Below are 23,709 nucleotides of genomic sequence, written 5' to 3' on the forward strand. Positions count from 1 at the left end.
GTTACACATGATGAGGTTCCCGAAGCGGCCGATCTTCCCTAGGGTCATTCCGAGCCTGTCATTCCCGAGGGGGTTGACATACCTGTCATTGACCTGGAGGGTGATCAGGAGACTCCTCCGAAGGTTTTTATGGACCCTTCGGCTATTGAGACTGCGGTGGTTGCTCCTATGTCTGCTGAAGAGAAGGTGCAGGATTCCACCTCTTTTCTCTGAAGGGGATGGTGCTGAGCTGAGGCGCCGGTTTAAGAGGCCTCGTGAGACGTTCGGTTCGACCTCCACCTCTATTTTGGAGGGGTTGGTCCATGCTGACCCTTGCTCGGATGTTCCTCTGAAGAGAGTGCCTGCTGAGGTTCGGGAGATCATGGCTCGATATGCTCGACCTGCGGTTATGGGCGAGGATCCCTCAGCCCATGTGAGGTCCATGATTGGCCCTGCAGCTGCTCGGGATAACATCTTTCGGGGGGGTCCCTCAGTTCAGAGTCCATGGGGAGGAGGAGAGGAACCCTACTCAGATGGCTAAGTACCATATGAACGAGGTGAGTGAGAATTTCGACCTCTTTGTCCCTTTACTTGCTATTTGTCCTTTGGCTGCGGACTGATTTTTATCTACTCCCTTTTCTTTCTAGGCCAACTATTGGTCCTCGTTTGCGGCTGAGTGCAGCTACTGGGAGTAGAGGAGGCTAAAGAAGTACGACGAGGTTTATGCTCGTGTTGTTCTGAACCTTGATCAGAAGGCCAACTATCTCGTTTCCGAGCTTGGCGGGATCAAGATAATGTTTGTCGAGTTCACCAAAGAGGGGGAAGCTATTGCTGAGAAGATCGGTAATGAAGTTGGCAAACTCACTGTCCAGGTCACGGCTGATGCCGAGACAATTCATAGTCTCGAAAAGGAGAAGGAAGAGTTGTCAGCCCAACTTCGGCAAGGGCTAGAGGAGCGGGAGGGTCTTATGATGGCAAAGGTTAACGCTGAGGCATATAGAGTCAAGCTTATTGACAGCCAAGTCGCCATCGCCGCTGAAGCTGAGAAGGTGTATGTGCTCAAGGATAGGCGTCGGGAGAAGACTGCTGAGGTCCGCAAGCTTGAGCAGGAAAGAGCTGGTCTTTATACTGCCGAGCAGTGTCAAGATCGGTACTGGAACGGACTCTGCGGTGCTGGTCGGATGTTCGCGAAGAACATGCCTGACTTCCCTTGGGCTGAAAAGGTGGGTGCTTGGCTTGAGGCTAGGAATCATCTGGTTGAGTGCCAAGCTGATCAAGATGATGCTGTGAATGAGCTTGAGCAGGCTATTGAGGAGGCTCGGGCTCGGAAGGTTGCTTCTGAAGGTGAAACGAATATGGGAACTTCTTCAAAGGCTACTCTCCAAGACCTTGTCTCTGATGTCCCTTAGGAACTCGGGCAGTCGTCTTCTTCAAAGTCGGTTGGTTCCAGTTGAGGACTTAAACCTGTCCCTCTTTTTGCCTCAGCGCTACGTTGTACTTTAATAATTTGTTTTTGCTTTCCTGTACATCGGTAGACTGATTATCATCTGTTGATTGCTGTCGGATTTTAGCTATATTCTATTTTCTTTTCAATTTTTGAGGAATCCTCGGTTTGTCCCGAGTCTTTGTTGATGTATTCATGTATGCCCTCGAATATTGAATAGAAAATAGTTTTACTTTGCTAAGTGTTCGCTTCTTGTTTATCTTTGAGCTTCGGTGCCTTTGGGATCTGCAACTACTTGTTTAATCCAAGCTCTTCAGGTCCGAAGATCTGTTTAAGAGCTTGCTTGTTCTTCAAATCCGAATATATGTTTAAGAGCTTGCTTTGTCTAAGTTCTTCAAACCGAAGATCTGTTTAAGAGTTTGCTTTTGTCCAAGTTCTTCAAATCCGAAGATCTGGTTAAGAGCTTGATTTTGTCCAAGATCTTCAAATCCGAAGATCGGTTTAAGAGCTTCCTTTTGTCCAAGTTCTTCAAATCCGAAGATCTGTTTAAGAGCTTGCTTTTGTCCAAGTTCTTCAAATCCGAGGATCTATTTAAGAACTTGTTTGTTCTACCTGTTTCTTGTGATCCGGAGATCTGGGCAAGAAATGCTAGTCTTTCTCTTAATTATGTGACTTCGGATACCCGAGGGTATTTTTCCCGATTTTTACTCTAAGCTCTGTGATCCGAGGACCTGTCCAGAGCTTCTTTTAACTTATTTCGAGCGACTTTTGTTTCGAACAGATTTTGTCCAGGGTACCGCAAATCCGAGGATTTTGGACGGGATCCTTCTTTGTTTTTGGTTAACTATTTCTAGGATTTTCATCCAAGGAATGGTTATCCCATGTTGATTTTAGGCTCGGTGACCCGAAGGTCATTTCCGAAGCGGCATGCATATAGTTTAATTGTGATAAAATACAATACAAGGAGATATGTTTAATGAAACACATTGGGCCAACGGCCTTTTTCTTCTCATTAAATAACATACTTGGATTACAAGGGGTGTTGCTTATACAAAGTACTTCTTGAGGAAATCGACATTCCAATGGTTCTTCAAGACTTGCCCATCTAGCTGCCTAAGCATATAGGTGTCAGGTCTTTTATCAGAGTGGATGACATAGGGTCCTTCCCAAGTTGCCGAGAGCTTTCTATGGATCCTCCCTTTCTGGATTGTTGCAGCGTTTCTAAGCACCAAATCTCCGACCTTTAGAGGTCTGGCATTGACTCTTTGGTTGTAGTGCTTTCTAACCCTTTGTTGGTAGGCTGCGTTCAGAAATCTGGCATCGTCCCTAGCTTCGTCCAGCAGAAGAGCTTCGGAAAGGAGTTGATCATTGATTTCTCTGTGAACTCCATCATAATTATTGTATGATTGGATTCTTAAGCTTTCTGTGCCGATCTCTACAGGGATAACAACCTCGGATCCGTACACCAAATGGAAAGGTGTTAGCCCAGTGGCTTCTTTCTCGGTGGTCCGAAGGGACCAGAGTGTTCCCGGTAGCTCCTCCAGCCACTTGCTTTTTTCATCCTCCACTCTCTTCTTGAGTGCATTGAGGATCATCTTTTTTGCGGCTTCGGCTTGCCCGTTTCCTGAGGGTGGCATACTACTGAGTAGGCTAGGTGTATGCCAAATTGTTTGCACCATCTCTGCAACGGGGTGTTATCAAACTGTTTTCCATGGTCGAAGACCATTAGCCTCGGTATGCCAAACCTCATGATGATGTTTTTCCACATGAATTTTCGGACTTGGGCTTCTGTGATGGTCGGAACTGCTTCGGCTTCGATCCATTTGCTGAAGTAATCAACTCCTACAATCAGCTACTTCTTCTGATTTACAGCCGAGGGGAATGGACCAATGATTTCCAATCCCCATTGCGCAAATGGTAAGGGGTAGAGTGTTTACTGTAGGGTTTGAGTCAGTTGATGGATAGCCGGTGCGAATTTCTGCCACTTCTCACACTTCCTCGTCATCGCCTTTGCCTCGGAAACCATGGTGGGCCACCAGTATCCGGCCTGGAGTGCCTTATGTGCTAAGGTCCTTCCTCCGATATGGTTTCCGCAGATGCCCAGGTGGATTTCTCTCAGAATATAGTCGGCATCGGTTGGCCCGACGCACTTCAGTAGTGGGGCTGAGAAAGATTTCCTCATGTGCTCTCCGTTAGCATCGATGATGAACCATTTGTTGAATCTTTTCATCTTTCTAGCTTGCATCTTGTCTTTGGGAAGTTCTCCATTTTCCTTGTATGCTGTGACTACGTCCATCCAGCTCAGCTTGGGGCACAGGTTACACCTTGTGGGGGGTGAAAAATCAATGCTTCTTTCTTGATAAACTTCCACATGGACCGACCTATTCAGGTCGATGAGCGTTGAGCTTGCAAGTTTTGACAATGCGTCAGCTTGTGTATTTGACCTCGGGGAATAAGGATGACTTCGAAGGATCTTACCTTTGACGTTAAGGATTTGATTTTTGCTGGGTAAGCGGTTATGCTAGGCCATTTGGCCTCATACTCCCCTCGGATCTGGTTGGCTACAAGCTGTGAACCAGTTTTGAGGAAAACATGTTCGGCTTCCAGAGATAGGCAAAGTTCTATCCCTGCGATTGCAGCCTCATATTCAGCCTCATTGTTGGTTGCTTTGAACCCAAACTTCAGGGCATACTCGATGCTTTTCCCTGTTGGAGGTATTAATACGACCCCGGCTCTCAAGCCATTAACTGTGGAAGATCCATCAGTGTGACCTCCCAAGTTCTCTTTGTGTCGTCTAACACCTCCTGGTATGAGCATTCGGCCAAGAAACCAGCTAGTGCAAGTGCCTTGATATATGGCTGTCCTCAACTGATACTTGATGCCGAATTATGAAAGTTCAAAGGCCCAGGCGGCCAGTCTCCCCGATCTCTCAATTTTTTCCATCACTTTCTCCAGTGGATGGTAAGGTTAGCACCACGATTTGATGAGAGTCGAAGTAGGGTCATAGATTTCTTGCAGCTACCACCACTTCATAAGCTACTTTTTCAATGAGGGGGTACCGAGTCTCGGCACCTGTTAAAGTTCGGCTGGTGAAGTAGATTAGTTGTTTCTTTTTCTCTTCTTCCCGAAGGAGGACTGCACTCACAGTCCCTGGACTAACTTCCACATACAAGTATAGAGTTTCCCCTTCTTTTGGTCTGGCCAGTGTCGGCAGTTGAGCTAGGTGGGTCCTAAGCTATTGGAACGCATCTTTTTGTTCTTGTTCCCACGTCAGCTTGAGATCCACCCTCCTCGGGACGCCTTTCTTTTTGATTGGTTATGCTTCTCCGCCTGGGAGGGTTTTTGGTTTGAGAGCTTTGAAAAAGGGTGCCCCTTTATCCGAAGCTTTCGAAATGAATCTTGACAGCGCGGTTAACCTGCCAGTTAGCCTTTGCACATCTCTCTTTGTCTTCGGCTCGGGCAAATCTAATGCTTCCTGGACTTTGTCCGGGTTTGCATCGATTCCTCTTTCTGTCACCATGAATCCGAGGAATTTCCCTGACTTCACCCCGAAGACACACTTCTTCGGGTTTAATTTCATTTTATACTTCCTCAGGTTACCGAAGGTTTCATCCAGGTCTTTGATGTGGTCTTCTTCCTTGATGCTTTTCACTATGGAATCGTCCACATAAACCTCGACGTTCCTTCCCTTATGATCGGCAAAGACGCGGTCAACTAGCCTCTTATAGGTTGCTCCGGTATTTTTCAAACCGAAGGGCATGATTATGTAGTTGAACACCCTTGCACTCGTTATGAATGCGGTCTTTGCTCTGTCGTCAGGGTGCATGAATACTTGATGGTATCCTGAAAAAGCATCCATGAAGCTTAGCAGTGCATGACCACTTGTTGAGTCTACCAATTGATCTATCCTCGGGAGAGGGTAGCAGTCTCTGGGGCAGGCTCTGTTCAGATATGTGAAGTTCACGCACATGCGCCATGAACTGTTCGCTTTTTGATAATCACCACATTGGCCAGCCACTTCGGGTACATGCATGGCTCAGTAAAACCTGCCTCTTGTAGTTTCTTCACCTCTTCGGCGATGCCTTTATTCTTTTCCGAGGAGTAATTCCTCTTCTTCTATTTGACTGGTCGGGCTTCGACACTGACATCCAGCTTGTGACAGATCATCTTCGGATCTATCCCTGGCATGTCAGCTGCCGACCATGCAAAAATATCTTTGTGATCTCTCAGTAGTTGTATAAGATCGATTCGGAGCCCCGAGCTTAGGCTTTTTCCTATTCTGACGCTCCTGTCTGAATTGTCTTCGAGGAAGATGTCCTCCATTTCTTGATATGGCTTGGGAGAAGGAGTTTCGGGCCGAGCATCAACCTCTGCAGGTTTTACAGGACTGCTCGATCCGACCTTTCTCCTCTTAGTCTCTTTGTCCTCTCTCGAGGGCTCTTATTTTTCGTCATCTTATTCAAAACCATCACCTAGGCTTGGCTTTTGGATGGCTGTATGGCAAGTTCTTCTTGCGACCTCTTGGTCTCCCTTTATCATTTCGGCGAAGCCTGCGTCCGAAACGTACATCATCATCTGGTGGTACATAGATAGGATTGCCTGCATTTTGTGGATCATGGTTCGTCCCACGGTGACATTGTATGCGGAATTGAAGTAAATAATGCCCTTGGTCTAAGTATGCATTTAATGCTTAGTCTAATAAATGCGGTTCAGTATTAATTAACAAGTTAATAATTCAGTGAGATCAATTGAACTGGATGCCTAGCTAGAGATCGCTTCATTTTAAGGGAATTAATAATATTAATTCACAACTTACTCTTGACTGAACCCGTAGGGTCACACAAATAGTACGTGAACGAATCAAGTTTTTAAGTGAATATAATATTTATTAAGTACTCCATTTATGAACATTCGGAAACTACGGATCTCGGTTCCAGTGGGAGCTGAAATCGTCAAAAGGCAAAATAAAGAATACTCCGGAAATGATGATATTGCCGGAAACGGAAATATGGTTCATGACGAAAATATAAATATTATCCAAGTCGTAGATGTTACCGGAAACGGAAACATGGTTTGTATCGGAAAATATTATCGGAAATAGAAATATTGCCGGAATCGAAAATATTGTCGGAAACGGAAATATTATCGGAATCGGAAATATTGTCGGAAAAGGAAATTATTTCCGGAGTAGGAAATATTAACGGAAACGTAAATATTTGTTCGAAACGAAAATGGATTCTGGAATCGAAAAACGAATCGGAAGCTCGACGAGCGACAAGCTGGCAAGCGAGCCGGCCCATCGCTCGACAAGCAAGCGAGCAAGGCAGCAGCGCCAATGGACCGCGCCAAGCAAGCGAGCAAGGCAGCAGCTCCATGGGCCGCGTCAAGCAAGCGAGCAAGGCAGCAGACATGGGTTGCGCCAAGCCAGCGAGCAAGGCAGCAGCTCCATGGGCCGCGCCAAGCAAGCGAGCAAGGCAGAAGCAGTGTAGGCCTGCCAAGGCAAGGCCATGGCGTGCTGGGCCTTCGACCAGCCGCGGCTGTGGCTGGGCCTAGGCAGGCACGCGCACCAACGTGGCCCGTTGTGGCTACGTTGGGTTGTTTCGTCTTGGGCTCTAAGAAAGGTCCGATTGCTTAATTCCCAAGTAACCTTGGACTAAGTATTGCTAGTCCTACTAGAATTGGTTTAGATAAGAGTTTAATTAATGTTGCAATTCTAATTGAATAAGAATTTCAATCCTAGTAGGGTTGGTAATTCTATTCCTAGTAAGACTAAAATTCCTTATTTCCTACCCTATAAATATGAGGCTAGGCCCTCATAATTATATACATCAATTACATTGAAAATCATATTCTTTATTCACATTGTGTTCAAGGGAGAACATAATACAAGCCTAACCCGAATACATAAAACCTTAAGTAAAATCCTAGTTGGTTGAACCTAAGGTGGATCTGAACGTGCTGTGGACTTTCTACGGAGGGGAAACGTTTGGGGCTCTAAAGACTTGTTTTTGTTCGGTTCGGGAGCAGCTAGGGAAGGCACGCATCACATTGTATGTAACCTAAATTATGCTAATTGACTATGTGGCAATTAATTTGGATTATGGCTTTATAGTTTTTCCGCATGAATTATATTATTGTATCTCTATTCTATAAGGGAAGAGCTGAGGTCATTGTAGTAACTTTACTTTTGGTGTCCCCTTCGGAATATACTAAAATACCCTAGCAACTTTAAAATTTAATTTAATAAAAATCTGATTATTTAATGATTTTAAAAACTAATTGCAATAACAAATCAATAAAACAAAAAAAAAACGTAAGGCGTAATCTTAACAACAAAATTCAAAATCACAACAGCTACTTAATCACAGCCAAGCAAAGAATAAAGTCAAACACAAATTAGGAAACCCACCTATTTCACGCCTAAATCTCCTCTGGGTAAATAAAAAAACATTTAATTCTGCTCATTGTGAAACGGCAGGAAATCAAATCAAAAATTAAAAAGGAAAAGCACAATCAAATATTTATCACATCATAAAATGAAAAATCACGCTATATTTGAAATTGCAGACTCAAAGTCACAAATAAAAAAGGAAAAATCACATTAAATTACAGCACATTGAACTCATCAATTACGCCAGAAATGGAGTAGCTATACTAAATTACAGCACATTGAACCCATCAATTACACCATAAATGGAGTAGCTATAAAATAATATAATACGTATTATAATTACAAGAAAATGGTGTTAGCAAAGCAAAACTAAATTACCACAAAACATAGCGACGCCAACGAATTTGGCTCCTTGCAGATTTAGGGTTTTTGATTTGGGGATGTTTTTGAAATAAAGGTTTCATGATCGAATTGGGGATTTTTGGAAATCGAGATTCATGAATTGGGGATTTTTGAGTTGATATTGGACACGGCCACGGACACCAGCGACAGTCCATTGGGATGGTGGTGGTGTGGCAACACCATAGATAAATCAATTCGTGAGGAGGAATTCTGAAGAAAGAGCAACAAAGAGGTGAGAGAAATAGAGAAGAGTGTTACAAAGTATATTAAGAGGTGTGTGGTTTTGCTAGAAACCATCTTGCAGTGCTGAAACATGCAATAAGAAGTATTCCATAAAGAAAGATGAGTAATTTTTTTGTTTTTGAGAAAGATGAGTGGAGTATTGTTTTAGCATTGAGTATTGTTTTTATTTTTAGTGTCAAGGAAGACAAAGAATTAGTCAACAATTTTACAATATAATTCCCATAAAACATTAACCTTAATAAATACTCCCTTTGTTTCTTTTTGTTTGTTAAGTATTTAGTTTAGGTTGTTTCACAATGTTTGTTACATGGGAAAATCTTTCCTTTTATAAACTTATTATACTGTTATTTTTTGTGCCAACTTTTAATTGGTCTAATTTTTTTCAACTCATTATAATTCTTTATAATTTCTCAAGTATGTTAAATTAGCAATATGCGTGTTTTTCCATTATTGGTTCATTTTGATGAATAAAACAATAATCTTATTGATTGTTTTAATGATTAGTGGGTTGAGGTTTTACTTAAGTATTTTTTTTTTTGTAGTAGAAAGTGAAAGCTGATTTACACTATATTCAAAGAGACAATAAATGTCAAATTTTGAAAAAATGGAATCAGGATTAATGATGGAATCTAAAGCATTTAAAATAAAAAAAAGAAAAAGAATCTTTATTATACGTTAATAAACATGAAAAAGTCTAAACGTAACAAACAAAAAGAAACGCATGGAGTATTATAAATATTAAAATATTATTATAAAAAGAAGATTTTGGTAATGGTGATTTGGGCCATTTACGTTAATTAAATATAATTCTCATAAGAAAACTTAAATAAGATAATATTATAGTTATTTAATTTAAAGATTATAGTTTGATATGTGTAGATATTTATAGTTCGATAATGGAAAAAAATAAAGATCAAGATATCTGACATATCTTGATCACTTACCCCGTAACAAAAAGGTCATCAAAATGCCAAAAGAGAATCAATTATGCAGATAAATATTATTTTACTTTTATACTAAGATTTTGATTTTTCGTCATGTGAGGTCTTGAGTACTCCGTTTTACATTTTAGATTGCAAGATTGACGTATTATATAACCTCAGTGTTTTTAAATATGAACTGTGTGAATGAATTTTTCTTTTCCAATATTTGTTGCGATTATTTGTAATAACACAATTTTAAGTTTTTATATAATTTCGCACGCATCGCGTGCATAAAAGACTAGTTATTCATAACCTAACAGTAGTATGACGAGCCTCTAATTAATTGCATAATCAATTATAGTTAACATGGATTAAATTTTATAAATTTGTAATTAATTAAAGGGGTGATTAATTTCGTGGATGTAATTGATTGCAAATTCGTGCGATTATTTGATTATATGTTCGCAGGATTTTTCGGCAGTTTTGTCAATAATAGTCGAAATCTTATGTTTTTATAGGGAATTTTGCATGTAAACAATGTTTTAAAATTTTGACAAAAATCAAAGTTTTGATGCTGAACCCAGAATTCCCAAATTCGAAGCCTAACTATGACTTTTCGGAGGTTTTAGTTTTTCGAATGCAAAATTTGTAATTTTTATGATGTTAAATTAAATATTTGCGAATCTTGTATGTAAATCTTGAATTTATGATTGACATACTGTATATGTTTAACAATTTTAAGGTCTAATTTTGTTAATTATACAACCTAATTTGTAATTATAATTAATTCGTGGAATTTCAAATAATTTAGAATTTTTTTTGAATTTCATAATTAATTGATAATTTAGTTAGGATCCTATGATTAAAAACCACCATACAAATTTTTTAAATTGAAAAGTTTTAAAATTTTATGACCTACATTTTAATCCCTAAGAAAATATGTAATCGGAAATTAATTTGAATAATAAATTTTCGATTTTTCGCCTAAATTTAGTGAAATTAATATGGATTATTAATTTGTCGTTAAATTTAAATATAAAAGTTTTTGATTTTTATAAATCGTTCACAAACTTGCAAGCACGAAGAAATGGAAGCTAAGTGTTACCCTTAAGGGGTGTTGCATAGTGCGGGCATGCGACGACGAGCAAGGGGGCTCGTCGCCCATGCGGTAATAGGCAGCGAGCAAGCACGAGCATGCGCACGCGGGCATGGGCTTGTGCGGTGTGTGATGTGCGAGTGATCGAGCAAGGCTACGAGCGTCAAGCGCAAGGCAAGAGGCAGGGCGAGCAACACGACGAGCAAGGGAGCTCGCGTGCCGCTGCGCCTAGCCCCCTGCCCAGCGCACAGGAGCAAGCACATTGTTGGTTGTTGTGTTGCTCGTTGTGATGCATCACTCGACCAGCAACAAGCAGGCCATGGGCGCTGCACTTGTGCACGCGGCCCATGGGCGCTGCTGTGTGGCTTGCTTGGGTGAGGCGTGGGCTTCGGCCTACGGCCTTGCCTTGGCACGTTGGGTCGTTCTTTTAATTTTCGGTTGAGCGTCGATTTTAATTAAATTTCCTAATTTTAATTTTTCTTGGAATATAATTTTGATTAATTTAGTTATTATAAATTATTTTATACTAAATATTTTAATAAAATTAAAACCTTGGTAAAATCATAATTAATTAATTTTAATCAACTGAAAATATTATAAAAGGATTTAAAATTATTTTATGTGAGCTTTAAATTTTAATTAAATTTGTAAGTTTCCTGTTGGACTAGGAAATACAATTTTATGTTTAAATTTGTAAAGCATAAAAATTCTTGGTTTTAGTGGGAGCTTATAATTATTAAACTCTTGATTAGGTCTTTGTTCCTTTAAGGTTAAAACAACTCGATTAGAACTAATAAGGTTGAATAATTTGTAGATTGTTGGAACCTTTAATTAGTTGCTGCAAATGTTTATGTGATGCATGAATTTTCTACTAACTTGCTATGTGGGCCATTCAATGATAAATGAATGGATGAATGGTATATTGTAAATGTACTGTTTTCCAGGTTATGAAAAGTTACTAGTATGGCCCAAATAGGATAGTAAATATGGTCTGCGTACCATTAATTTGAATGTAAAATTGGTCTAATGCACAAAGTTTTTAGTTTCAATATGGTCTGCGTAACATCAAATAGTTGTAATTAGTTTTAATTATAGCATATCCTATTTGAAGAAAATGGCGCCTCCCATGGTGAAATTCAAGACGGAGTTTTCAATCCATTTTCAAGACGGAGTTTGAAGTTGAAGCTTCAAGATGAAGTCGGGCCATACTAGATCACATTTAAATCTTATGCATGCTTTAAGTTATTTATTGCTTTAATATGTCTTAATAATGCATGAGATTATGGCTTGATTATGTTGCATGATTAAGGATTTTAGTTCACTTAAAATCTAACGAACATAGTAAGAGTCTTAAGCTCCAAACTTTAAAAATTGAGTTAAAAGGTGTCATTCCAAAATAACACTTACTTGGATAACCTTTACATCAATCTAATTAATAGTTTTCCGCCATAGCGAGGTGTTACTTGTTGATTCTAAAGGCGTAAGGTACACAAATAATTGTGAGTACATGTTAGTTTTGGTAAAACTCAACGATATAAGTAAGGAGTCCTTTTATGTTGTGGAAAACGGGATAGGTTTACCTAATAAGTTCTTAGACGTACCTATCAACCAAGAGTAGTTTCTAGACTATTAGCAACGTATTTTCTTACCTAAAATATTTTAGAATTAAGTCAAAATACATAATGTGCTTAATTCTTCAATGATTTAAGGGTCTTGGATTCATTTTATTCACACCATGCGGAACACAAAAACCTGAATAAAATGCTTGATAAATATTGAATGATGCATGTATGCTAGAATTTAAGTTTATTAAGAGAAAATATGAATGGTTATTTATTTGTTTATTCTTTTCAATTGTAGCTTTAATTATGGCAAACAACAATTCATTCAACATCCGATGAATTCTCGAAAAGGAGAAGTTGAGCGGGAAAAACTTCCTTGACTGGAAAAGGAACTTGCAAATAGTACTTATGCAGGAAGAAAAAGGAGTATGTCCTGGAAGAGGCGATGCCCGAAGCCGCGGGCGAAGGGGTCACTCAGGCAGCCCTCAATCGTTTGATTGATGCCAACAAGGATGTAAAATGTCTAATGCTTGTAACCATGAATGGAGATCTACAGAAAAAGTTCATCAACGCAAATGCTTTCACAATCATCAGTGAGTTAAAGAACATGTCCCAAGATCTAGCTCGAGTCGAAAGATTCGAGACTCATAGGCAAGCTCAAGAAGGGCGAGCCCGTAAGTCCACATGTTCTCAAGATGATTGGATTAATTAGAATATAAGTCGACTGGATCAGCAGTTCTCTCAAGAAATGGCTGTAGACACCATCCTCCATTCTCTTCATAGCAGGTATGATCAGTTCAAACTGAACTACATCATGAATAGTCTGGACAAAACACTCACTTAGCTTCACGGTATGCTGAAGACCGCTGAAAAGGCGCTCAAAAGTGATAAGCAAGATGTGCTTATGGTGCGTGGGGGCAAGCTCAAGAAATCTGGCAAGAAAAGGAATGCTAAGAAAGGTGGCAAGAAAGCCAGCCCAACTAAGAAACTGGCGGCACCAAGTCTGAAAAGAAGAAGGTGAGCCAACCCACTTCTGAATCTGAATGCTTCTACTGTAAGAAGAAGGGGCATTAGAAGAGAGATCTTTTGAAGCTAAAGGAAGATCAGAAGAACGGAACTGTCTTTCCATCTTCAGGTATTTTCGTTATAGACTGTATACTTGCAAATTCAACTTCTTAGGTATTAGATATAAGTTGTAGCTCACACTTATGTTCCAATTCACAGGGACTAAGAAGAAGTAGAAGGTTAAGCAAGGGTGAAGTCTACCTACGAGTGAGAAATGGAGCAAGGATTGTTGCATTAGCTGTAGGAACTTATTATTTGTCGTTGCACTCTAGGATAGTTTTGAACTGGAAGAGTGTTTTCATGTTCCAGGTCTTACTAAAAACATAATTTCTATTTCTTGCTTAGATGCTAAGGGATTTAGCTTTTTAATAAAAAAACAATAGTTGCTCGTTTTATTTTAAAGAGATGTTTTATGGATCTGCTAAATTAGTCAATGTACTTTATATGCTAGATCACGACAAACAAGTTTATAACATAAATACCAAAAAGGCCAAAAAGAATGATTCAGATCTCACCTATCTGTGGCATTGTCGATTAGGCCATATTAACATGAAACGCATAGAAAAACGTCAAAAGGAAGGAATTCTAAAACCATTTGACTTAGAGGATTATGGTAAATAAGAATCATGCTTACTTGGCAAAATGACAAAGCAACCTTTCTCTACAGTTGGAGAAAGAGCAACTAATCTATTGGGTTTAATCCATACAGATGTATGTCGACCAATGAGTTCAAATTCTAGAGGTGGTTTCAGCTAATTTATCACTTTCACCGATGACTTCAGTATATATGGTTATGTCTACCTAATGAAGCATAAGTTTGAATCCTTTGACAAATTCAAGGAATTTTAGAGTGAAGTAAAGAATCAATTAGGCAAGAAGATTAAGGCAATGCGGTCTGATAGAGGCGGTGAATATCTGAGCTATGAATTTGATGACCATCTGAAAGATTGTGGAATCTTGTCAGAATTGACTCCTCCCAGAACACCTCAATGGAACGGTGTGTCAGAACGGAGGAACAGGACCTTGCTATACGTGGTTCGATCAATGATGGGTCAGGCCGAACTTCCAACAGTATTTTAGGGGCATGCACTAAACAGAGCTGCACTCACACTAAACACAGCTCCGTCAAAAGCTGTCGAAAAGACTCCATATGAGTTATGGTTTGGAAAGCCTCCAATTGTGTCTTTTCTTAAGATTTGGGGTTGTGAAGTATACGTCAAACGATTAATTTCAGACAAACTTCAACCGAAATCTGACAAATGTATCCTTGTGGGATACCCAAAGGAAACAAAGGGGTATTACTTCTACAATACATCTGAGAACAAAGTGTCTGTTGCTCGAGATGGTATCTTTTTGGAAAGAGATCACATTTCCAAAATGACAAGTGGGAGAAAATTAGACCTCGAAGAAATTCGAGTCGAACAACAAACTCTAGATAATGCTCAAGATGACATTCAGGTTGAAACTCAGAGATCTTTAGAAGTATCTGGTGAGAATCATGAACCAACTAGAAATGTAACCTCGCGTAGATCGCAGAGATATAGGTCTCAACCAGAAAGATACATAGGTGTGAGGGGGTCGAAAAAGCACGAGGCTAATGCGTGACCTCGTCCCTCGTGGGCATGACGTTGTCAGATCAAGTGTAATTGGATTTCCTGTGAGTTTGCACCCAATCGACAAGTAATATAGGAGTCGCCATTCAGTTTTTAACGACAATGAGAAAAACTGACAAAACCCGGTTATCGTGACATAAAGGGAGTGCAATTATGTTCGACCACGATGGCCATAGGTTCCCTTATGATCCCTGGTGTGGGGATCGCTCAACGTACACCCGCGGGGCAGAGATTGAGAGTTCGAGGGATTGTAACTACCGAGAGGAGTGCTCATCGATAATACTCCAGAGGCAGGTTATCCTTACTAGCTCAGCATAAATAGTTGAAGGGACATGCGTTAAACTATTAAACTATTCTGAATTGATTTTAGCAATATGCAACACATAACACTAAATCGATCGTGATTATCTTATTTAGATTGATTTAAGGTACCTAGCATGATAATTCAATTGTCCAAGGTATTATCTTATTAGGCGTGATAGATCAATCAAATTAATAGTTTGACAATTTTATAAAAGGGTGATGAAAGCGATTAAATCATATGAGGGACACATTACAACGCACCCTTGAGAGGTGCGTTATGGTTCTCAGAAAACTAACCACTTGGCTTTGCTATTTCTCCTTTTATTTAACGAATCTCGGGTTTCTAAGCAATGTTCCAGTATTTAGGCTTAATTCATCAAGCTACAAGGGGCAGGACGCGTTCTGTTCGACTTTTGGGTCGATTGCGACAGAACGCCGGATCAATTTCGCAGCGTGAGGCTTAGGCTTAAGGCTAGAGTCAATACTCAGGTTATGGAATTGTGTCGTTTTCACGTCGGTTTAAGGCTGTATTTATAGGAAAAGGGTGTGTGGAAAGATGGATGTTAAGATACGAATCCAAAAAGAATCCGGAGATAAAACGGCCCCAGGCATTTTCAGCGCCCAGGGCTGGGCGCCGAAGATATCGGCGCCCAAATCCAGGGGTTGAAAATGGGATCTGGGCCAAGTTTCTTGTCAGATTTGGACTCTTAGAACACGGAGCTTTTGAGATTTATCCGAGTCTTTTAGTGCGTATTAACTTATGATGGAATGCGTCTGGGCCCGTTACAAACTCTAGGTTCGTTAGGAATTTAATTAATACGTAACTCTTATTTTCGAATTATACCAGGAATGCAAATTCTATCTCTTTTAGGATTTATGTTGGAGTGCAACACCTATTTCTGAAAGGTTTCTATCTTTTATGACTTACTTTTAACAACTACCTTTTACGGCAGTTACTATTCTTAGCAGGTTTCTATGAATAGCAGTTTTGGCTGAAATGAAAGGGTGATTGAGATTCGTTATTTTATAGGAGATGCGTTTCCAAGTGGAGATTTATGTTCTCATCATCGAACCTTCCCTTTCGGGAATGGGGACAAAAGTAGGTGTCTATAGTTAGCCCCCACTTTGACTGAGTCTCGAGATGAGACGATGGTCAAAGTACTAGACGGAGTGCGTCCTACAAGCCATGGCGTATGTGACCTGTTTTGCGAGGGTCTCACGAGCCCCCGAGTGATAACATTTGACATAAGGGTCATCACTTGAAGTGTTAACATATTCCTCACGCGTCATTGGAATTTTTTAACTGATAGTATAGAAACTCCCTCACTTTGTCATTGGAAGTATCTAAAGATGTTTTCGAAATCAAAGCTACAAAGTGTAACTAGGCCTGGCCAAGCCCAATCACGAGGTAAAACGTTTTTAAAGATTCTCATTTTTCAGGGTTAGCTAAACGAGAAAACCCCCTTGTTTTTATAGGACGTAAAACGAAGGAAAATCCAGCACATCGCTCTTTTTTGGAAAAACGGAAAACCAATCCTTTGATTTTTAGAAAAGGGAAACCATCCTTTGATTTTTGGAAAAGGGAAACCATCCTTTGATTTTTGGAAAAGAGAAACCATCCTTTGATTTTCGGAAAAGGGAAACCATCCTTTGATTTTTGGAAAAGGGAAACCATCCTTTGATTTTTGGAAAAGGGGAACCAGGAAAAGTTATCGCTGCAGCGACTAAGGACCTGCGTGGTTAGTGGCGCAGACCCCGCCCGCTGAAGGTGGGCGAGCCTGTCCGCTGAGGGTGGACGCCCCGTCCGATAGAAGTGGACGAATTTGTTTTGATGTTTTGAAAATAAGGACCTACGCGGTTTGTGACGTAGACCCCGCCCGCTGAAGGTGGGCGAGCCTGTTTTTGTTTTGAAGATTTTACTTTCTTTTCATTTTCGAAAACTGAGGACCTGCGCGGTTAGTGACGCAGACCCCGCCCGCTGAAGGTGGGCGAGCCCTGTCCGCTAAGGGTGGACGCCCCGCCCGCTGGAGGTGAGCGAACTTGAATTCGTCTTTTCGATTTGGGACTCGCGTGGTTCGTGGCGCTATCTTGCCCGATTGTGGTGGTAAGTCCCTATTTCATTTTTTCTTGGGATTTCTTTTGAGAATTTCTTTTTTATTCATTTCTGTAAGAGCGAATTCTTTCGAGGGATGCTCGGATTTAGCTGCAACCTGAATGTGGGTTGGCAACGTGTCTAAACGGACCCTCGTTTCGTGGTCGTCTACCTTTCGTGGTTTTGAACGAGTCCTTACGGCTCATAGCATGTATGTCACCGTTTAGAACTGGCCTAGTTATGCCATTACTTGGGTCCTTGTGAAATGACCGGTGGGACCATATGTGAATGTTAATGGAGACCTTTTGCTTTGAGGTCGAGTTCATTTTTGAATTTGTCCAAGCACGGGACGTAGTTTGTTTCAACTTGCATCCCTTTGCATATTTTCTTTCTTTCGAGCCCCCAAGCATTTGTACTTGGTGGTCGTTCTTTGCCAAGAGAAGTGCGTATTTTATAACGTCCTTAATCGTGTTTGGGATCGTGCTCGTATGTGCGAGCGATCTTTGTAGTGGTATGCTACTTTGATGAAGTCGTGGAGTGCGACTTCATTTTCCGGGCGACAAAATTTTGCTTCATTTTTCAATAACTAATACATCGAGCTTACTTCGGCCCGGAATGACCTTTTTGACAAATAAACGCTTTTTAATTTGAGAAACCAACGACTTGATTTTTGATTTTTTTTTTGTTTCGAAGAATGACCTTGATTATTATTTTTTCTATATTGCTTTGAAAATGTACACATATTTTTTTCTTGAGACGAGTCTAAGTTTCGACAAGCTTTAACATTTGTTTTTACTATTCGGGCTCTAAAGGTGCTTTGGGCTTGATCTTGATTACACCAGGGCCTCGTGTCTACTAACACGGTTTTAAGTCCTTTCCTACTCCTCGTTTTGAAGGATCCGGACCTTGGGCTATATTTCCGGCGCCCCTGGCCAGGCGTTAAAAATTTCGGCGCCTAGCCTTGGGCGATGGATATTCTATTTTGGCAGTTCCCGGATTTCTTAACGTGTTTTCGAATGGGATTAGGATGTCACTTGATGCTTTCGTGTATATATAGGGGTTAAGTACGTCTTTCTTTTTCACCACTCTCAATCTTCCTCTCTTTTGCAATTGCTTAGCTTTTATTCTTCCTGCCCTTTCCATGTCGATTTCTCCCTTCTCCCTCCAACGAGTTGTTAGGCGCTGGCTAAGAGCCATTAATCCCACAGAAAAGGCTTTGTTGAAAGGATACCACTTAGAGGCATTCTTAGGCTTACAACAAATTAATATTGATTATAATTTTCTGTACGTGGCCCTAGACTTTTGGGATTCTGATCACCATGTTTTTGTCTTTCGGGGCAATGAAGTATGCCCTTTGCCAGATGAATTTGCCGCGATCCTTGGTTATCCTACCAATGCTACTCCTGCTGCCCCCTGGTACTGTTGAAGAGGGTAAAACAACCATAAGGGCTTTCCTAGGACTAGATGCTAACATGCTCGCTGAGATCGTTGTGGGTGATAAGGTTAATTTGGCAAAGCTTGTAAAACATCACTTTAGACCTATTAAAAATATGACCGAACAGAAATTGAATATTCGAGCACTTGTATTCTGCTTGTTGAACCACTATTTACTGTCGAATAACAATGGCGAGTTCGGTGACATAAGGTTGATCCCTTTGATCAGCCAGATGGAGAGTTGCTATTCCATTATGCCGTTGGTTGTTGCCGAGACCTTACTGAGTGCGGATGAGTTAAAAAAGGATGCCAAGTCTGAAAATTTTAAGGGGAGCCCCCTATTGCTGCAGGTAATCAATCGTTTATTCGCGCAAAGTAATACACATACTTTTTTCTTTTTCTTTTCTTTTTTCGTTTGCCTCAACAGCCCCCTGCCTGGAGCTGATTTTCAGCGCCCAGAGCTTGGCGTCGGAATTTCTGGGGCCTGGCCCTGGGCGTTGAAAGTGCGTCCCAGGCAGGACTATTGTTTATTATTATTTTTCTGATCGTACCCGTTTTTTGCAGATTTGGCTCATGGAACGACTTAGGCTTTTAGAAGCTCCTGTCGATCCTAAACATTATCGCCCTATAGCCTTGGGTAACCGAAAGTATTTGCACCAAGGCCAGGACGAGGCCGAGTGGGCCTCCTATTTTACTCATGGCATATGCTCTATTAAGTGGGTGGTACCGTGGTGGGGTTTGACTAATATTACGGGGGGTTCCGAGGCATTAGTTTATGTTTCTTTGTTGGGGCTATCTCGGCCCGTTTACATCTTTTCTTACCGAGTCATGCGACATTACGGCTTAAGACAGACTATCCCGTTTTTCGATACGGTACCACCTAAAGTAGAGGTCTTTTCCGAAGCACGGGTTCAAGCGTGGGCTAAGTATTATGGTGGCCTCCCGCGTTGGACCGTGGCTAGAGATGGCTTTGTGGGTCTTTCCGAAAACTACAAGTTGTGGATGACTTCCGATGATAAGGTTGTGAGAACTAAGGCTCGAAATGAAGAGCCGGCTGAGCTTTTGATACCTCGAGGTAGGGCTAAGTATGAGAGCCGTGATTCCGCTAATCCTCGCGACCATGGTATTAAGACTGTAAAAGCTCGTCCTGATCGAAAGCGAAAGGAAGTTCCTCCCCGTTCCAGTTCTAGGCCTAAAAAGGTGCCTAACATGAAGGGGCCTGCCGTTCACAAAAGAAATGCAAGCTCTCGCGGAGATCGTCGCCGGAATAATGTATGGGTTAGGAAAGTTCAGCCCCTAGTAGAACCTGTGGCTAATCCAATTGGTGTTGATAATCCTTCCCCTACCATTGTTTGTGCCCTTGAGGCTGAGCGGGCTATAGCTGTTCCAACTGAAAATGTTTCTGAGGCCTTGGCATCCTTGGAAGTTAGTGTCAAGGAGCCTGTTCTTATAGAGATTGATATAGGGGCAGCGCAGAAGCCTGTGGAGGTGGACCCTGCGAACATGGCCCTGTACAAAACTTTATTTGATGATCCGGAAGAACTCGAGTAGTGTAGTTCTTGTTAGGGTGTAGGTGCCCTTTATTTATTTCAGTTGTGTTTGTTTTTCATTCCTTAGCACTTTTGTTTTCCTTCTTATTATTTTTAAATATTAAAAAAGGCGTAATTTTATCTTTCTTGTTTTCCTTTTGCTTCTCTCTCTTTTTTTTTTTTGCTCATTTCCAACACTTATGCACATTATATTTTTTATTTGATTGGACCGAATCCATAAATAGTATTGCCTACGTATCCTTGTTAAATAACTTTAACTTAGAATCAGGTCGCGCGTAGTTCTAGCTAGAATAAATTCTAGGATGCCGAATTCGATAAGTACGTTCTGAGGTGGAAACATATTATTTGAAACGGTAGCATAAGTGAAGTTTATTATTATTTTAATCTGCTGCTTTGCCGTAAGCCAAAAATTTGTTTTATATTTTTTTTTAGTATATGTATTTTTTGGTGGTACGTATATCTGAATACGTGTTGTAACCCCCCCCCCCCAAGTGTTCGTTATTTTTCCGTGTATGTGCGGATAAAGTGACGAGCACTTCTGGGCAAAATTTGGCAAGCAGAGAGATTCAGCGCCCAGGCTAGGGCGTTAAAGATTTCGGTGCCCAGCCTTGGGCGCTGAAAATGATTCCTGGGAGATTTCTTGGCGCGTTGCTTCTTTTCCTTCATATGTTCTTGCATTTATTTCTTTTTCTTTGTTTCATTTTACTTTTTATTCGCCAGAAATCAATTTTGACACTATTTCGGAAGCTTTTTGGACTGTTAGCGTTAGACGCATTTTCGTCCGGATTAATTTTTTCTATTTGTAACTCGAAACGGCTTTGAAATGGAGTTAGGGTGCAGAAGATATGAAGATCTTTGCATAGGCTTTTCGGGTGGGTTGAGGTGCGTGTTGTTAATGATGGGGATGGTGGGGTTATGTTTTATGAATTTTTTTTGAGCAACATTTGCATTGTTTGGATTTGATTTGTTTTGGTTTCTTTGGGTCGCACGGGCTTGACCCTTATGTCTTGGAAATATGAAGGGGATGGTATGATTTATTTTGTGGATTTCGAGAATTGGTTTCGATGTCACGATTCAAGACCGAGTGGGCCTTGCTATTGGGCCTAAAGTGGGACGCTTCCTTACATTTTTTTGATTATGTTTGCAAGTATGATTAGTGCTTATTTAGTGTTTAGAATAATATTTTAGGAGAAATTTTACGCCTTTATTAATTTGGAAAGTAAGGAAAACACACTGAAATAAATTAATCAATATTCTAAGGGTTCTTAGGACCATGTCTAGAGCTTTATTCTTTCTATCATCTAAAGAACTGCTAGGCGTTTTGCTAAAGTGCTCTCTACGGCTCAAGCCTTGGGTTTAGTCTCGTAGAACCTTGGTCCTTCGCCTGTACTCGTCTTGAACTCTATTCCCTTTGCGTTGACCCACTGACATGTCTTCACCCATCCGTTCTCGGCCTCTTCTAGTGTTGATGTAGGAGCGATTAACCGAGTTGGATCGAAACCTTCATCTTGTAGAGCTAGGGTAGTTATCACAGTCTCGTCCTCCATAGGCCTCGATTCGTTAAACGATGTCCATAGAGCTTGGTTGTCCAATATTTCAGCTGTTTCAGTCTTGGTGAGGTGGGGTGCCTCATCCAAAGTATGACAACCATGGAAAATTTCAAATCCGGGTTTTAGCAGGCCATCCTGAACGAAGGGTTCAGGGAAGTCACAGCATGGGTGTTCTTCTCCTTCCCGGACAAACATCCCGTTAAGGGTTCTTTGATATGGGGGAAGAAGGTGTTAGGTTATGATACATATGAATAAACATAAATCATGCGGAAAAACCATAAAGCCAGGAAATATATTATTTACACATAATCATTTAGCATAATTCAGATGCATACACTTTGTAGCGTGCCCTCCCTAGCTACGCCCGAACCGAACAAGAACAAGTCTTTAGGACTCCAAGTGTCGTCCCTCCGTAGATAGTCCACAGCACGTCCGGATCCGCCTTAAGATTGACCAACTAGAATCGCCCTTAAGGTACTATGTATTTTCGGCTAATAGGGCAAGAATATGGCTGATTTTTCTACTAAAAAATCTTAGTTTTTTATTGTTTGAATACTTGAAATTATCTATGTAAATTATGAGCCCTTAACTCATATTTATAGGCCATGGAATAAGTAATCGAATCCTACTAGGATACCAATAAATTAAATTAGAATCCTAGTAGAACTCTTATTTAATTAATTTATCTTTTAGGATTAGGAATTTAATCATTAAACAAATCCTATACACTTTAGGTTTCGTATGTGAACACAAACTCTACACGAGCATGACCCGCAAGCGTGCAGGACATGCCTGCGCACAGCCCACACAGCCGCTCGGCCCACGTGAGCTACAAGCCCACGCGAGCGCAGCAGCACTCCTCGCAGCCCACTGCTCGCAGCTGCGCCGCAGCCACGGCCTGCTGGGCCTGGCCTTGCGCTGGGCCTGGCGTGGCCTTGGTTGTTCGTGTGGCGCGCTGGCTTGCTGGACGCGGGCCTGGCTTCGTGTTGGGCCTTCGTCTAGCAAGCTCGTCCGATGCTAATTCGTACGATGCGCTTCCGATTAATTTCCCGATTCCGGAATTCATTTCCGATACGAACAATATTTAATATTTTCGATTCCGGAATTAATTTTCGTTTCGAACGAATATTTAATATTTCCGTTTCCGGAATTATTTTCCTATTCCGATAATATTTCCGATTTTGACAATATTTCCGTTTCCGGCAATATTTCCATTTCCGATAATGTTTTCCGATACGTACCATGTTTCCGTTTCCGGCAACATCTACGACTTGGATAATATTTATATTTTCGATACGATCCATATTTCCGTTTCCGGCAATATCATCGTTTCCGGAGTATTCATTTCTTGCCTTTGACGATCTCAGCTCCCACTGGAACCAAGATCCGTCGATTCCGAATATCCATGGATGGAGTATTTAATTCCATTAAATACTTGATCCGTTTACGTACTTTTGTGTGACCCTACGGGTTCAGTCAAGAGTAAGATGTGGATTAATATAATTAATTCCACTTGAACTGAAGCGGCCTCTAGCTAGGCATTCAGCTCACTTGATCTCACTGAATTATTAACTTGTTAATTAATACTGAACTGCATTTATTAGACTTAATATTATATGCATACTTGGACCAATGGCATTATTTCCTTCAGTCTCCCACTTGTCCTTAGGGACAAGTGTGCATTTCCTAATTCCTTTGTCACTCGATGCCTTCTCTTGAACATAAGGTAAGAGTTGTCATCCTTATTATGTCCAGAGGTGTTTCTCAGTTTCAGAGTTCAACTGATCAAATAAACAGATAATCATATCCTATGATTCATCCGAGCACGGCCATGCATTTTACAATTTCTAGCTCTCCGAGTGGCCTTGTACAACTTTTAAGCATCTCATCCCGATTTATGGGAGGACAATCCCAATCTTGCGATCTTGAGACTAGAATTCGTTTGATAGGTGATTACCTGAGCGTTCCCTTTATAGCCTCCTTTTACGGTGCGACGGTTGGTCAACGTCAAAGTAACAAGTAATCTCAAATCACTCAGGTATTGAGGATTTAGTGTCTAATA

The sequence above is a fragment of the Spinacia oleracea genome, chromosome 5 (assembly GCF_020520425.1).
Source record: "Spinacia oleracea cultivar Varoflay chromosome 5, BTI_SOV_V1, whole genome shotgun sequence".
NCBI classification, from domain to species: Eukaryota; Viridiplantae; Streptophyta; class Magnoliopsida; order Caryophyllales; family Amaranthaceae; genus Spinacia; species Spinacia oleracea.